This window comes from Bos javanicus, chromosome 22 (assembly GCF_032452875.1).
Source record: "Bos javanicus breed banteng chromosome 22, ARS-OSU_banteng_1.0, whole genome shotgun sequence".
NCBI classification, from domain to species: domain Eukaryota; kingdom Metazoa; phylum Chordata; class Mammalia; order Artiodactyla; family Bovidae; genus Bos; species Bos javanicus.
Genome location: NC_083889.1, coordinates 1,782,319 through 1,790,007, shown reverse-complemented (window position 1 = coordinate 1,790,007; position 7,689 = coordinate 1,782,319). Strand labels below are relative to the sequence as shown.

Genomic DNA, 7,689 nt, shown 5'->3' with positions numbered 1-7,689 from the left:
GGATATATATAAATTATGTAAATCATGTTACATAAGGAAGTCCAATAGGAAGAAACCTCCTATTGTGTAAGTGATGTGTAAGTAGTAGTTTATTATGTATGTGGAATCCAGAAAAAAATAGTCATATTTATATATATATATAAGTAATATTTGCCCAGTCTTTCAGAAATATAATGGTAAATATACTCACCAGTGTGAGTAAGGGGAAAGGTAGTGACAACACTACCCCGACAACTGCAGTTGCCTCTCTTAATGTAAGGTATGAAAAGAGGTGAGCGATTAGGATCCTCTGGTGGCAAACGTTCCAGGAGGTCACATGAACTTAAAGCCCTCCAGCTACTCAGGAAGGTTCCTCATACAATACCAGCAGCAATAGAGTGTGCATTTTTTTCCAGGGGAATTTCCAACACCCATGTTTGTTTGATCGAGTGACAGATGTGAATCACCGCTCATGTTCATATTGATGTTCTGAAAATTTGTTGTCCAGCTTCTTCCTCAGCACAACAGACCACTTCTCAAATTCTTTCCTGATTAGGTTTAGGAAATCAGACCACCATTTTTTCTTTGCTTTTTTTTTTTTTTTTTCCTTTTTTTCTCTTTTCCCCTGATTTTGCATCTTTATAAAGACACCATTGGTAGTATACAAGAATAGTTTTAATGTAAACCAAGATCTCTGAATCTCTCTTTCCATGCATACGTCCTGCCTATAATACTACATTGTGTGGGACACCATACTCTTGAATGCCTTTTTTCACTGTGTCTGCCTCTCAACACCCTTTTACGGGGATGTCTATTTCTCTTCTGTGTATCTTTCATTTGTTTTCTGAAGCTTGGTTCCACTAATAAAATTTTATTTCCTGGTTTTTTTTTTTCTTGCAGTTTTTGTTCCTCAGTTCAGTTCTGTTCAGTCGCTCAGTCGTGTCTGACTCTGCGACCCCGTGAATTGCAGCACGCCAGGCCTCCCTGTCCATCGCCAACTCCTGGAGTTCCCTCAGACTCATGTCCATCGAGTCGGTGATGCCATCCTGCCATCTCATCCTCTGTTGTCCCCTTTCCTCCTGCCCCCAATCCCTCCCAGCATCAGAGTCTTTTCCAATGAGTCAACTCTTCGCATGAGGTGGCCAAAGTGCTGGAGTTTCAGCTTTAGCATCACTCCTTCCAAAGAACACCTAGGGCCGATCTCCTTTAGAATGGACTGGTTGGATCTCCTTGCAGTCCAAGGGACTCTCAAGAGTCTTCTCCAACACCACAGCCTCACAAAAGTGGCTTCTAATGCATTTGCCTAATTTTCCTGACCCTTTTCGTGGGCAAGTCCATTCGAAGTTTTTCTGAAATGGGGCTATATTCCACCCTGGTTGTAGTTCAGCAGTTTGAACACAGCTCCTTCATTACTATTTCTTCATTATTCATGTTCATTGTCTATCTATGCATGGATATGCATCCTTAGGAAGGAACTGCAGTTCAGTTCAGTTCAGTTCAGTCGCTCAGTCGTGTCCGACTCTATGCGACCCTATGGACTACAGCACGCCAGGCTTCCCTGTCACCAGCTCCTGGAGTTAAACTCACGTCCATCGAGTCCATGTGATGTTAAGAGGTTTTTTTTAAGCTGTCATAAAATTCAAACATTTCTCAATAAAAAGATTCAGGCTCTCACGAAAGATTAAGCTCCTTGCTCAACCCCACAAACGAGCTGGTGACCAGTGTCCACGCGGCTCACACCATGTCCCCATCTCCTGCTGCGGGCCAGAATCGTTCAACGTGTCTCTACGTCACACAGAGGCTCCTCAGCAGGTTGCCCTGATCTGAAACTTTTCACAGTAAATCTGCTTTGAAAGGTAGTTGATTTCTAGTCCATACCAGTTCTTGAAATTAAGCACCCCAAAGTGAAGCTGCTCTTTCCCACCCATTTTATCTCAAGCGCCGAAGGTTGGTACCCGAGTCCACAGGAGCCCGGAGCGCAGCTAGAGTCTGTGGGAGGCGGCGCCGCGCCCCTCAAGCCCCACCTCCCCGCTCGCGCGGCGCCGCGTGGCCCTGCGCGTTCTCCGCTGCTACGGCAACCTGAGGCCGGCGTCCCCGTCTCCACGGCCCCAGAACGGCCGCAAGTGACTGGGTGAGACGCCCGACGGGCGGAACAAGAGGCGTCGGCATTGGCTGAGGCAGCGAAGGTTGGTGGCCGGAAGGAGCATTTGACTGGAGCACCAACGGCGCTACGGGCAGCGATACCCCTGAGACTGAGGGGACAGCGCGCGAGGTGGGGCCAAGGAAGACAGGCCCCGAACCAGAGCAGCGTGACCGCAGCAGAAACGATGAGATGCGCCTCGGCCTGAAGGAGGGGCCCTCCCTCGGGCGGTGAGTGAGTCGTAGAAAGCCTCCCTCCGCCGGCTCGCGGTTTCAGCAGGGTCTCCAGAGAGATGCCCGCGGGTGCTTGCGGAGCAGCCTGCGGCCTCGCAGTGAGCGCTCCTAGGCAGGAGGCAGGGCAGAGGGTGCGGGCTCTCGGGCTTGCGGGAGTCACTGTGAGCCAGTCTCTTAGCAGACGGGTGGTATTGGGCGGAAGGATGCTCGGTAAGTGTCATCGACGATGCGTGATGGTCCTTTCAGGTCCCTAAAGTACTTACTCTGTTTACGGGAAGCCTGAGTGTGTCTCTCCCAGTTTGCTCCTAAACCTCTGGTGACTCCTTCATAAAACCGTTTCTGGGCGTCGCTTCTCTGCCTTCCCGTTATATGGTGCTGTTCTGACATTCCCTCTGCTTCTCTGCTCCACGTGGGTGAGCCTGTCCAGTTCCATGCCTCCAGGCAGCACACGTCTACTGATTCCTTGAAAACCTCCACCTTCAGCCTAGGCTGCTCCGCTCGCGCCAGACCCCAGAACCCAACTGCGAGTTAGCTCCACACGTGTGCAGGCTTAAACATCATCTTCCCTGTTCTCACGGAGTGTCTCGCCCTTGGATTCCTTATCCGAGGCACCAAGACACCAAAACCACATCTAGACAATTGACATTCACTGCCTCTGCTTCATTTCCACCAGTTATCAAGGCGGTGCCTTCTTCATAGCTGTCAAATCAGTTCCCACCTCACTGTCGCCCTTCTTGCATTATCATTTCCACCAGTATTTTGGTTAAATTCAACAAGGGTCCACCTTTCCCGACTGTCCCTATCCATTTTTCCATCTATTGGTAGACTGATGTTTCTTTAAAAACATACAAGGGCATTTCACTTCCTGCTGAGACTGCCTGTCATCCCATCCAGACTTCCTGGTTAGGCCTTCCCTCAGCAGGTCTGCCTTTGCTCCTAGAACAGCTGCCCTCTTTCCGGTGTGTGCCGATTCACCTGCTGCTCACACTGCCTGCAGTGGGCTCCACTTCTGGACATTCCGCAACCCTGCCCTCACTCCCCAGTCACTCTGTGTCATGTGTCTGCTTCCTCCTCTAGACACACACTCTGAGGGCCGAGGCAACGTCTGTCCTACTCACCGTTTGTCATGTCTGTCAGAGTACCCTCCGTGTAGCAGGGGCTCGATGAATGCTGGTTAAATGGATGATTCTCTAAAAGGAGAAGTTACTGTTTTTCATGGCATCCAGTAAAGCTTTTACCTATGAAAGATGAATGCTGAATTTACAGGTTTTACTTTGATTTCAAGATCCTTGGTGTTGAAAACTACTTCAATTCTCAATCCATATTTCATGCTATAATCATATTAATGGTAGCTGCTGTTATATGGCATAAGTTTAACATGGAAAACAGAGAGTACAGTGTAGTTTTGGAGAAGGAAATGGCAACCCACTCCAGTGTTCTTGCCTGGAGAATCCCATGGATGGAGAAGCCTGGTAGGCTGCAGTCCATGGGGTCGCACAGGGTCGGGTACAACTGAAGCAACTTGGCAGTACAGTGTAGTTTGCAAGAGATGGGCTTTGAATCAGATATATTCAAACCCAAGTATATGGCTTTGAATCCTGGCTCCAACCATTTGGCTTTGTGGTCCCTTGTCTGTGGCTTCTTTATCTGTGCACTGGGATAATAATAACGCTCACCTCATAGAGTTATTTTAAAGACTAAATGACTTGATATAGGGAACTCAACCTGCTACTCTGTGACAACCTAGAGGGGTGGGATGGAATGGGGAGTGGGAGTGAGGGAGGTTCAAGAAGGAGGCGACACATGTATACTTATGGCTGATTCACGTTGTTGTATGGCACAAATCAACACAACTGTAAAGCAATTATCCTCCAACTAAATTTTTTAAAAAATTAGAAACATTCACAAGGATGTTTATAGCTGCTTTAGTCACAGTTACCAAATATCTGCAAACAACCAAGATGTCCTTCAGAGAGGGAATGAATAAATATACTGTGGTGCATCCAGACAATGGAATACTATTCATAGCTAAAAAGAAATTCAGGGACTTCCATGGTCTGGTGGTTAAGAGTGTGCTTGCCTGTGCAGGGGACATGGGTTCAGTCCTTGGTGGGAGACGATCCCACATGCCTTGGAGCAACTAAGCCCACACACCATAACTACTGAAGCCTGGGAGCCTAGAGCCCATTCTCAGGAACAAGAGAAGTTACCACGAGAAGCCTGCACCCCACAACTGGAGAGTAGCCCCTACTCGCCACAACTAGAGAAAGCTCTCGCATAGCAACAAAGACGCAGTACAGGCAAAAATAAGAAGAAATGACTATTAAGCCATGGAAAGACATGGAGGAACCTTAAATGCATATTACTAAGAAGAGTAAGAAGCCAATCTGAAAAGGCTATATACTGTATAATTCCAACTATATGACATTCTGGAAAAGGCAAAACTATGGGGACAGTGAAAAGATCATTGGTTATCAGGGGTTAGCAGGCAGTGGAGGAGGAATAAGCAGGTAGAGCACAGATTTTTAGGGTGGATTTTTACATACTCTGTATGAATCATAATGTTGTACATAGGTGTTGTACAGAGTTCACCATAGGTGTTGTACGTAGGATACAAAGTATCCTATGTCCATGGAGAATCCCATGGACACAGGAGCCTGGCAGGTACAGTTCATGGGGTAGCAAAGTGTCAGACCCTACTGAAATGACTAGCACACATGCACACATCCAGGCAGTATGGTGTGACTAGGTTATGGGATGATGTCCTAGAAATTGCACTTGACTGAACTAACTGATTTTTACCTTTTGTGAACTGACCATGGAAATTTCACAATTCCACACTTCAGTGTTTCTTGTTCTGTGCCATCTGCAAGTAGTATTGATCATGAGGGAGGCTATGCTATGTGTTTGGACATAATGCATGTATCCACCATTATGATGTCATACAGAGTATGTAAAAATCTATCCTAAAAATCTTCTGTGCTCTACCTGTTTATTCCTCCTCCATGGCCTACTAACCCCTGATAACCAATGGTCTGTTGTACATAGGTGGTGAACTCTAAAGTAACCTATGGACTCTGGATAATAATGATGTGTTAATGTAGGTTCATCCTTGGGAATAACTGTGCCATCTGCAAGTAGTATTAATCATGAGGGAGGCTATGCTAGTGTGTAGGGGGGTACATGGGAAATCTCTATACCTCCCTGTCAAATTTGTGGTAAACCTAAAACTGCCCTAAAGAATAAAGTCTTTTAAAAGTAGAACAAGAAACACTAAAGTTGGAATTGTGAAATTTCCATGGTCAGTTCACAAAAGGTAAAAATCAGTTAGTTCAGTCAAGTGAATTTCTAGGACATCATCCTATAACCTAGTCACACCATACTGCTTGAATGTGTGCATGCGTGCTAGTCATTTCAGTAGGGTCTGACACTTTGCTACCCCATGAACTGTACCTGCCAGGCTCCTGTGTCCATGGGATTCTCCAAGCAAGTATAGTGGAATGGGTAGCCATGCCCTCCTCCTGGGGGTCTTCCTGACCCAGGGATCAAATGTACATCTCTCATGTCTGCTGCATTGGCAGGCGGATTCTTTACCACTATGCTACCTGGGAAGCGCACACACTATACTGTACTACTTGATCACAAACTTCTGTGTACAGCAACAGCTCTGATACAGGTAAAGGACTCAAGTGAGAGCTTTGTGTGCATTTGATGAATCCAGGGTGCTCTGCCAGATAAGGATGGGGCAAAAGCAAGTGTAACCAGCAAAGTCTCAAGTAGGTGAAAGAAAGGCCTAGAATGTCACCCTGCCTGTCTGAGCCAAACAGACTTTGAGGATAGTCAGAGTAGACTGCATGGAGCCCTTGAAGAGGTGGAGAGGAGATAAACGTTTTCTGGGTATCCAGCAGGGAGTGAAACCAAGACCCTGTGCTTTCAGAGCCCAGTTTCCCAAGGGTGGTAGCCCAGAATCCGTAGAACTCAGAGTCTCACCCCAGATGCCTGGGTTCAAATTCCAGCTCCGCCGCTGCTGTACACAGGGCCTCTGCTGCATTACTTAATCTTGGCACCTCAATTTCCCTGCATGTAAAATGAAGTTGTTGTGAGCCTTACATGAATCAGTAGAGACAAATTTCTTAGAACTATGGTGGGTATCATGGCATCCGGTCCCATCACTTCATGGCAAATAGATGGGGAAACAGTGGCTGACTTTATTTTTTGGGCTCCAAAATCACTGCAGATGGCGATTGCAGCAGTGAAATTAAAAGACGCTTACTCCTTGGAAGGAAAGTTATGACCAACCTAGACAGCATAGTAAAAAGCAGAGACATTACTTTGCCAACAAAGGTTGATCTAGTCAAGGCTATGGTTTTTTCCAGTGGTCATGTATGGATGTGAGAGTTGGACTATAAAGAAAGCTGAGCGCCGAAGAATTGATGCTTTTGAACTGTGATGTTGGAGAAGACTCTTGAGCATCCCTTGGACTGCAAGGAGATCCCACCAGTCCATCCTAGAGGAAATCAGTCCTGGGTGTTCACTGAAAGGACTGATGTTGAAGCTGAAACTTCCAATACTTTGGCCACCTGGTATGAAGAGCTGACTCATTGGAAAAGACCCTGATGCTAGGCAAGATTGAAGGCAGGAGGAGAAGGGAACGACAAAGGATGAGATGGCTGGATGGCATCACTGACTCAATGGACATGAGTTTGAGTAAACTCCGGGAGTTGGTGATGGACAGGGAGGCCTGGCATGCTGCAGTTCATGGGGTTGCAAAGAGTCGGACGTGACTGAGTGACTGAACTGAACTGAACCGATGGTGGGTATGTAGGAAGTTCCATGTACATGTTGGCTCAGCAGTCCCCAACCTTTTTGGCACCAGGGACTAGTTTCATGAAAGACAATTTTTCCACAGACTGGGCAGCAATGAGGGAGGAGCGGGCGATGGTTTCAGGATTTATGATGTCACTGCTGATCTGAACAGAGGCGGAGCTCAGGTAGTAAGGGAGTGGTATGTAGCGGCTGCAATACAGGTGAAGCTTGGCTAGCTCTTCTGTTGCTCACCTCCTGCTGTGCAGCCTGGTTCCTAACAGGCAGCAACAGGTACTGGCCCATGGCCTGGGGTTTGGGGGCCCTGTGTTAGCTGTTTCTATTATGCTTTGCTTGGGAGAGAGAAATAAAGAGATGAAAATAAAGCAGGATATGGGGGATAGAAAGTGTCACCATGGGAACAGGTTATATGGCTTAGATTTGGAAATTACTCTTATATTTTTGAGACCTGGTCTTCCACAGGAAAGTGAACTCTACATATACTCATATATCCCCTGACATGTGTGATTAAAA

The 7,689-nt window shown here is 46.8% G+C and overlaps 1 protein-coding gene across 4 annotated transcripts in view; it reads left to right on the top strand.

The window, feature by feature from the left end:
- Positions 1 to 2,260: 2,260 nt before the first annotated feature.
- The window catches only part of NEK10 (NIMA related kinase 10), a 267,365-nt gene continuing 261,936 nt past the window's right edge, over positions 2,261 to 7,689 (top strand). For 3 of the 4 annotated variants that reach the window (XM_061395695.1, XM_061395694.1, XM_061395692.1), the window contains exon 1: positions 2,261 to 2,349. The gene's annotated coding sequence lies outside the window, so the exon portion shown is untranslated. Of the gene's footprint in view, positions 2,350 to 2,555; positions 2,766 to 7,689 lie in introns of those variants that run through there. The other variant, XM_061395693.1, reaches the window with a different exon arrangement.